This window comes from Dermacentor andersoni, chromosome 4 (genome assembly GCF_023375885.2).
Source record: "Dermacentor andersoni chromosome 4, qqDerAnde1_hic_scaffold, whole genome shotgun sequence".
Lineage (NCBI taxonomy): Eukaryota > Metazoa > Arthropoda > Arachnida > Ixodida > Ixodidae > Dermacentor > Dermacentor andersoni.
This window is the reverse complement of record NC_092817.1, coordinates 113,057-121,950: the sequence shown is the minus strand read 5'-3', so window position 1 is coordinate 121,950 and position 8,894 is coordinate 113,057.

Genomic DNA, 8,894 nt, shown 5'->3' with positions numbered 1-8,894 from the left:
TCCAATCTTAAACGGCCGCATCAGGTCAGTCATCTTGAACGATACTCGTTCTCCTGCACCGTGTGCCTCACTTCCATTACGAGCGCGTTCCATCTCTACCTCGAGACGCTTCATTTCCAAAGCGTGTTGACGGTCGCGCTCCTCTTTTATTGCGAAGCATTACTACTTTAGGTCGCACTTCAGCCCGTTCCGTGGCGAGGCGGTGGTAGGCACCATTGACCTTTTGCGTGACCTCGCTGCGTGACGTCACACCACGTGACCTAGAGTGACGTCACACCAGCTGTGTAAAAACGGGGCCCCATCTCACGCCGTCGCGAGGCGAGGCGGTAGCCACCAACGGCGGCCTAACTCCCGCTCCTCTCACCAGGGGCGTGGCGCGGCGCCCGAGTCATCCTCGCGTGTCGCGACATCAGCAGCGGCCTCCTCGCAGCCGCCGACGTTCGGCGGGTGTCGAGCATCGAGAACGTCGTCATGCGCTACTTGGACCTCTCGTCCTTCAGCTCGATACGGGCGTTCGCCAACGGCGTGCTCAAGTCCGAGATGCACCTGGACGTGCTGGTGCTTAGATGATTCACTGTAAGCCGTAACACTAGCATAACCCAAGACTACCACCAGCCATACTACCAGCTGATCCGAGAATAACGCACTATTGCTTCGCAATCACCAGGCTTAACCAAGCTAAGCCACGGCTGTTTTTCTTTCTCTTTTTCTTCTTTACCTTCGCGCTCGTCTTTCTCTTTTTGCTGTCTCCTGTCTTTTTGCCGTCTCCCTCTCCTCAATGGTCTCAAGGCATTCCGACAGCTCGTCATCCTCAGCTTCTAACTCAAGAATAGCCCTTAGCAGTTCTGGTTTTCTGAGTTTGTCTGAGACATCCAGACCTCTTGCACTCTCTTGCAAGCTCCAGCGATTTCGGTTTGCGCAACGACTTCCAATCCATGGCTGCTCTGAATGCTGCTTTCTCTACTGCCTACTATTGTCTTGCCGCAAACTAACCCGGCAGCAACGATAACCACAATTACCAGCTCTGTTTCTGACACTAACAAAAGCCTGGCAAAACTCAGAAGAAGAAAGTCCCGCACTCACCAAACCTCGCAGCCAAGAATTCAGCGCAGTCGTTCCGCTGCAGGCAACCAGTCATCACACAGGGCTCGTTGCACTGCTCCCGGATGGTCGTTGTGCTGCTCAGCATACAGTCGACCGCATATATCTTCGCTGCTGGCCTCCGTTGTCGCGATCTCACCACTGACAACCAGTTGTTGCATCTGGGTCGTAAGCCCCAAGGGTAGCGTTGGCCTGGCGGCGTGGGGCACAGCTGGAAGCATCCGAAGGTCCTGGCAAAGGATGAGTCGACTGCTAACAGAACAACTTGTTTATTATAGCATCGCAAAAGCTCTTTTGCGAGCGACCTGACCGGCCGCTCGGCCGGTCAGGTCGACCGAAGTGGAGAGACGGGAGAGCACGTTACTCGACGGAAGAAATCGGAGCCCCTCTCGGCGTCCGTGGGCTGCTGCTTTTATACTCTCGGAGTCGAGGGCAAGAAGGAACGGCTCGCGATGAGGCGCACGTGACGGCGCCGCACGGACACGTTGAGACTAGAAGTGACGCATCCGCCGGGCCGGCGCCGGTCAGACCTCCTCGCTTCACAGTTGGGGAGCTCCTCTCCCCGGCTGCCGCGCTTTGACAAGCGTGGGCACCAACATGCACACACACACACACACACGCACACACGAAGACACGTGGCATTGAAACATGCCTGGACGCGCATGGCAGGAGGCGTTGCGGCAGCGCTGAACGGGCCAAAATGTCCGCCGCTTTGAACGAAACCCCGGCGTCCGTTGCATCCGCGCCGGCTATACCGCGCGTCGTAGGCGAAACGGAACATCACGCTCGCCAAAGGGAGAGGGCCCCTCATCGCACAACGACTTTTTTAAAAGTTTGGTTACGCATAAGAAATGGGCTGTGATCTGATTTTCCAATGGGTTCCTTCGCACGTCGGAATCGATGGTAATGAACGAGCCGATCACCTCGCCAAAGAGGCTCACTCTCATGTCACGCCCTATACCATGCCCTATACCAACTTCGTCTCCCTGTTTGACACTGCACGCTATTAGATTCGTCGGACGATCCCACCGCTGTTACCAGTTGTAGGAGTTGTCGGACGATCTCGCCGCTGCCACCATTTGTAAGGGTTGAAGGTCGTAGAGAGGAACTCGGGAGGAACACGCAGTATTATCCACCTCAAAAGAAAGTTACAAAGGATGCGTAAAAAGAAAACCAACGTCGATGCTATAAATGAACTTTCGCAAATGCTCAGAGCAGAAATTTCTTCAGCAAGAAGCAATTTCTTCACAAATACGCTGACCAATTTTATGACACACGAGCCAAGAAAGTTCTGGCGTTACCTGGCAAAACCGGGGGCGTCTATCGACCAAATGGAAATAGACGGAGCCATAACGGATAACGCAAACTGTATCGCGAACGCCTTTAATCACTATTTCCAGTCTGTGTTCACCCGTGCTTCTACCTCAGAGTTCAATCAAGCGGAATACCACTCCCGCATGCGTGACCTTGTCATAACAGAATGCGGCATTCTTAACTTACTGCTACAGCTTGATGAAAAGAAATCGCCTAGGCCCGACGGATTACCCAATGCTTTTCTAAAGCGATACGCGCAACAACTGTCTCCCCTTCTTCAAAAATTTTTTCCCTTATCCATGGCAACAGCAACCGTGCCCGCCGACTGGCTTTGTGCGAAAGTGGTCCTGGTGTTCAAAAACAATGGGAATAGGCTCTTGGTAAGCATGTACAGGCCTATATCACTAACTAGCTCTTGCTGCAAAATAATGGAGCATGTAATTAACAAAGCAGTCATAACTTATCTGGAAAGCAACAAGCTTTTATATGTAAACCAGCACGGCTTTAGGAAGGGACTATCAACAGTTACGCAATTACTTGAAGTTACACATGACTTCGCGGCTGCTATTAACTCTGGTTTGCAAGTGGATGCCGTGTTCGTAGATTTTGCAAAGGCTTTTGATTCTGTCCCACATTGTAAATTAATTGAGAAGCTTAAAATGATTGGTATTCATTCAAACATAGTTTCCTGGATTGCAGCTTACCTCTCAGGCCGTACTCAATACGTCGAAATAAAAAATGCCAAATCCATTAGCCTAGACGTTTGCTCTGGTGTTCCACAGGGATCAGTATTAGGACCTACACTTTTTTAAATCTATATTAATGACATTTTTTCCTGTGTCACTCCAGATGTTGTACTGAGATTATTTGCAGACGACTGCGTTGTGTACACCACGGTTCGTTCACAAGATGACCAAAATTAGCTGCACTTAACACTAACTAACATTGATTCTTGGTGTAAAACTTGGGATATGAAAATAAATGTAAGCAAAACGTCATCTGTCACCATAACAAGGAAAAAAAACTCCCGTCTATTTTACTTACCTTTTATCAGGATCTGCTGTGACGCGTAATAATGAAGTAAAGTACTTGGGGGTAACGTTTACTGAAAAATTGAGTTGGGAATCCCACGTAGATAACATATGTACAAAAGCATACCGACAACTTGGATTCATCCGACGAAAATTGTCAGCTGCACCAGCGCATGTAAAACTAAACGCCTATATGACGCTAGTAAGACCCATCCTGGAGTACAGCGCCATAGTTTGGAACCCCCATCAGTCTTACCTGAAAACGAAACTTGAAAGTATTCAAAGCCTAGCACTCCGTTTTATTTATTCCTGTTACTCCCGCTACGATAGCGTGACACTTCTCCGTAAAAGTGCTAGCATCTCGACGTTAGAATGCCGACGACTAACTGCATGTATGAAATTTATTTTCCTGTTATATCATGATTGCATCAACATAACTAAAGACGTGTACCTAAAGCCACCTCACCACCGCTCCAAAATAATCAATCACGACTTGTGCATACGGCCATTTGCTACTAGATGTAATTTATTCAAGTTTTCTTTTTTTCCTCGATCCATAGAACTATGGAATAGCCTGCCCCGCCATATTCTGAATGATGTGTCAATTGATGTTTTTGTTGCGAATGTTGAATCTTTCCTTGAAAATGCTTTCGTAAATGTGTTGTAGCCATAGCCTTCTTGATTATGAGTCATGAATTGTATGATTCTACAGCTCTGCACACTTTTTGATTCTATTATTTATATAAGTTATGTATCTTTTCATTCATGTTCCGGAACACCAAACCTGTTGTACCACCTATTGTATATTCCACTCCTGTCAGAGCCTGAGAAAGGCTCACAGTATTATGAAATAAATAATAATAATATAACTAGGTGAACAGGGTTTATTTACAGGATTTACATTTGAACATGGGATACATTTACACAGTCTAGCGTGACTACCAAATGGAGCCCGCAAGACGAAGCATACAGCAAACGAGCACACAGCTCACGAGTACATTTCGAGCACACTCTAGCAGCCGACAACAGCCGCTTATAACCATTCCGTTCGACGCCATCGTTCGACGTCACCGTAGAAAGTCCTCGTGGTCGCCTTTGTGAGAAGAGGGTAGGGGTTTTACACACACACATGCCGCACAGGTTTCAGTGCTCTCTCCGAGGGCCGACGACCTTTGCAGCGCAGTCGTCGTGGTATCCATTGTCTGGCGTCCCCGTAGTCAGGTGGTCACACCCGAACCCAGCCGGCGTCTCTAAATTCCAGAGCGGACCTCGCACAACGGCCTCCGCCGCTGCACATTGTCTGGTGTCTCGAAAAGCGCATGGGGAGGTTCCGCCAATTACCTCCCCTCGAGAACTCCCCTGAGCTGACCCCTCGCCGCGTGGCTGCCGGTTATCCGCAGTTCTCTGAAGGGCGCCACCACCCCGTTTGGATCGAAACACGTGCAGCGGGCTGAAGTAACTTGCACTTTGCCACCCTGGCAGCCCATTCCTAGCAACGCCAACTGGTCTCAAATGCAGTCAGAAGCAAACACCCTGACAATCGCGTCGCCGCTGGCGTTCCACCCCGGCCGCTACCAAAACTGGGACTCTCACAGGCGGATAGGGCCCTTTTACTCCGCATTGGCTGCTTCAACACAGCGGAGCGGATCTCTCGCCATTCAGGCGCAGTCAGTTCCGTTTGCCAGAACTGCACTGCTGGCGTTGATGAAACTCTCGCACACATTTTTCTCGACTGCGCGGCTTACAGCTCAGCTCGAGAAACCATAATCGCCTCCTATCGACGCATAGGACTCCCCACAGCCCGTCCTGAGGACTTTCTATTTCCTACGGGTTTTTCGGGTTTACTCAAAAGAGCCTTTCCAGCTCTCATTGAGTTCTTTGAGTCCTCGAACCTTTACACGCGGTCATAGGCCCCGTTTCACGCTTCTTTTTATTTTATTTTCTTCACGGCCTTACGCTCGTCTCCCTCTTCCATCTTTATTTCTCTTCATTCTTTATTCCCCTTTCCCCGTGCAGTACTGTTGAGGTGACCTCCTAAGCAAGAGACAGTTACGGTACTGCACGTATCTCTTCTTTTCCCAGTTCAAAGTCACTTACTATTACTGCTCTCCAGACCTTTCCCCTCTAGATTTCTTCTTCTGGGGATACGTGAAGAATGTTGTTCACGCCACTGTGGAAGACCTCAAAGCAAGGTGAGGCTTATAGCGCGTTAAAAAGACAAGGACGAAAGTGAGACGTGACACACACAGGCGCTATTTGCAACAATCTTTATTTCGAGCAAGGGACCCATACATATATACAACTTTTTCGCGTACATCATACATGCGCTGTATGGAAAAAAAACCTTACACACTATTGCGTAGGTACGATAACTCTTTGCGGGAAAGGGCAATTGATGGTTTAGACACACAGTTATCGCCAAGCCTATCAATCATTTCTGCTTCTATAATTTCGCGAGTTATCCTACCTCGGGCTTTTCCCACAATGGAGCAGTCTCTGTATGCTGGAGCACACGTCGAGTGGTCACCATCATCCACCCCGGCGACAGTGTAGCTGCAATGCCTGCAGTGGGCGTCAAGGAACCCACCCCGCTTTTCTGCTACATTATACCGGTGTTCCTTTAAACGCTCGTTGAGGCACCTTCCGCTTTGCCCCACGTAGTTCTTCCCACACTTTAAAGGAAGGTTGTAAACAACTTCTTCCACACATTCAACAAACGGTTCCTGGTGTTTCTTTTTGCACGTGCGCTTATCAGAGAGGCCTGGTCTGGTTAGTCTGCACAGGCATTGCAATTTTGTAGAAGCTGAAAACACAACCCTAACATTCGCACGTTGGCGTCACGTCTCACTTTCGTCCTTGTCTTTTTAACGCGCTATAAGCCTCACGATGTCTTACCAACAAGCCCAAATCACTGCTTTACATCGAAGCAAGGATCATTGCTGCATGTGCTGCAATTCAACCTGCAATGCTCAAGCGAGTCTTTGATTGCATGAAAGATAGGTTGATGATGTGTGTTGCCACGAATGGCCATCATTTTGAACAGTTCCTTTAAAGGCATGTGATTGGAACAACACTTTGTGTGTATGTGTGTATGAAATACGTATAAGTCTGCTAACAAGTAGCTTGCTGAGCAGTGGCTTCCAGGACTAAAGCTTTGTTGAGTGCACTAAACTCCGGGTTCATTGAGCAGGTTGTCATTGCTGCAGTAGTAGTATTCCTTTCTTTTTTTTCCCTTCATTCGGTGAGTTATGTTCATATCTGTTTTAGTTTGCGCGTTTTCATTTACACAATTCGAGCGCACGCGTTTGAGATAGCTTTCCCGAAGAAAGCGAATTTTGACTAAACGTCGTTTTCATCCACAGCCTGAAACGGCATTTCGTCGGTGGAAGTGCATGGACACACACGTGACGCCAAACGGAATGACGAAGTAAATTTAGCGGCCCGCCGGCATTGAAGCGCTAGGCCAAAGCTGCAGACAGCAAGGAGATAACGCAAGCTCCTTGCGGCGCCGGACCAGCGGTGACCTCAGAGACGTGACGAAAGGGAGGGGGGGGGGGGGGGGTGCGACATCGACGACACAGACACACTTTTTCCAGCCAGTTTCGGTTTCAAGGAACCTGCCAAGCGGAATTGTTCGCTAGCTCCCAAATGAACTCCGCTATTCAAAATTTGATTGTTAGCATAGGTAGTGTCGGGGATGGGCCCCAAAGTACTGGTTTGCTGTAGCCACGTATTGTTGGTAATTAGAAATTAAGTTAATTAGCGTAACTTCGCTAATTGTCCACGTAAGTGCGGAAATTGCTCTGTATCTAGAGGCCGCCAATCCATACACTCGGAAGGTAAACATAACGTTACCGTTATTTATGTTTTTCTAATCTTACAAATTTGGTGCAGCTAAAAAAACCCTGTGTACACAAAACAAACAAAGGTAATACGACGGGATAAAACCAAAGGAAGCGGCCACACTGTCGCGCACACTATGAGCGTTGCCAGTTCGAAGATATTACAACACACAACAGACCGATTAAGAGTTGTTTTCTAGTGCATAGATACTTAAACAAAATTACACCCTTTTGGTCGTATCTTGCCACACAACAATAATCGTCATCTTTCTCGTCCGCATTTCCTTTCTTAAACGCTGTGAGCCCAGCCCTTCCAAGTCACGAACGGCATGCGCGTTATCTCCATGACAGAGCATTCTCGACAGGAAATTAGCGAACACAGCGTTTTCAAGAAACGAAACGCAAGCAAGACAGATGACGATTATTCTTGTGTGGCAAGATACGACCCTAAGAGTGTACATTTGTTCAAGAACGTACTCCCGATTACGTCTTTGCCAGTACAAACAGAAATTTTCCTTGTTATCGCACTTTCTATAGAACGAACACAGTGACTAGTGACGCATTAAGTAACTGAACGGGCCAGTCGAAACGAAAACGAGTAGGCGTCATCATTGTAGGGTGACTACATCTCTTTCCTTTATTTTCATTAAAGAAAGAAATGCCGATGTATTGGAAATATTCAGCAATCAAACAGCGCTCAATGTCACCATCAAACATCTACTTCGGCATATTCGCGCCATAATCACCTTTTCCCGCCGAAACGAAAACGTGCAGTCTGCCTTTTCCCGCCAAAGCCGAGGTAGCTGGCACGGTCAACGAGTTCAAGGACAGGCGTTAACGATGGCACGAGCAGCACCTTCCTTTATACTCGCTTCGTGCGACTAGCGAAGCGGCAGATCTCGTGGCTCCAGTTAACCAATAAGACAACGCCTGCACACGGCACTCAAGAGCCAGGCCGATGATTTGGCGCGCACTCAGTGCTTACAGAAGCGGCGGAGACGCCGGGCTTGGCAGTCGCTACTAACCCTCTCTCCCCTTGTGTGACTATGGTCTTGTGAAGGGATAAATTTGCCGCGCAACGGTTGCGTCATGTTATTTGGTCGTGGACCGGTTGGACATTTCGACAAGACAAGCTGCTTCCTGTTCTTCGGCAGCTTACATATCGATGTGCTCCAAAACTCTTGTGTTCCTTGTGGTGTTCGTCGACGAAACTTTGAGGGTATGTTGTGCGGAGTTGAGACAGCTGACCGGGGAAAGAAGGAATGCGGTTCGCCGGTACAAACCTTGAGAACGCACAGCAGGGCTTCTAAATGTGAGTACATATGAAACTAATATGTACACTGCTCTATTCATTGTCTCTTCGAGTTATAAAGCGCATAATTTTAAGCACTTAAATAAAAAAAGAAGCTATTGCGCTTTTGTCATCTCTCCGAACTCGCGCCCAATTGTTCGTGCTTCATCTAAACAAGAGGCGGGTATTGTAGCGGTTTTCGTAATTGTGCACGACCTCGGCGAACAGAAAGAGTAAGACCTTGTTGAGTTGATCAGCTGATGCTTGACGCCGGGCCCATTACCCTCGCGAGCTCGAGCGTGAAACTGGAGACGT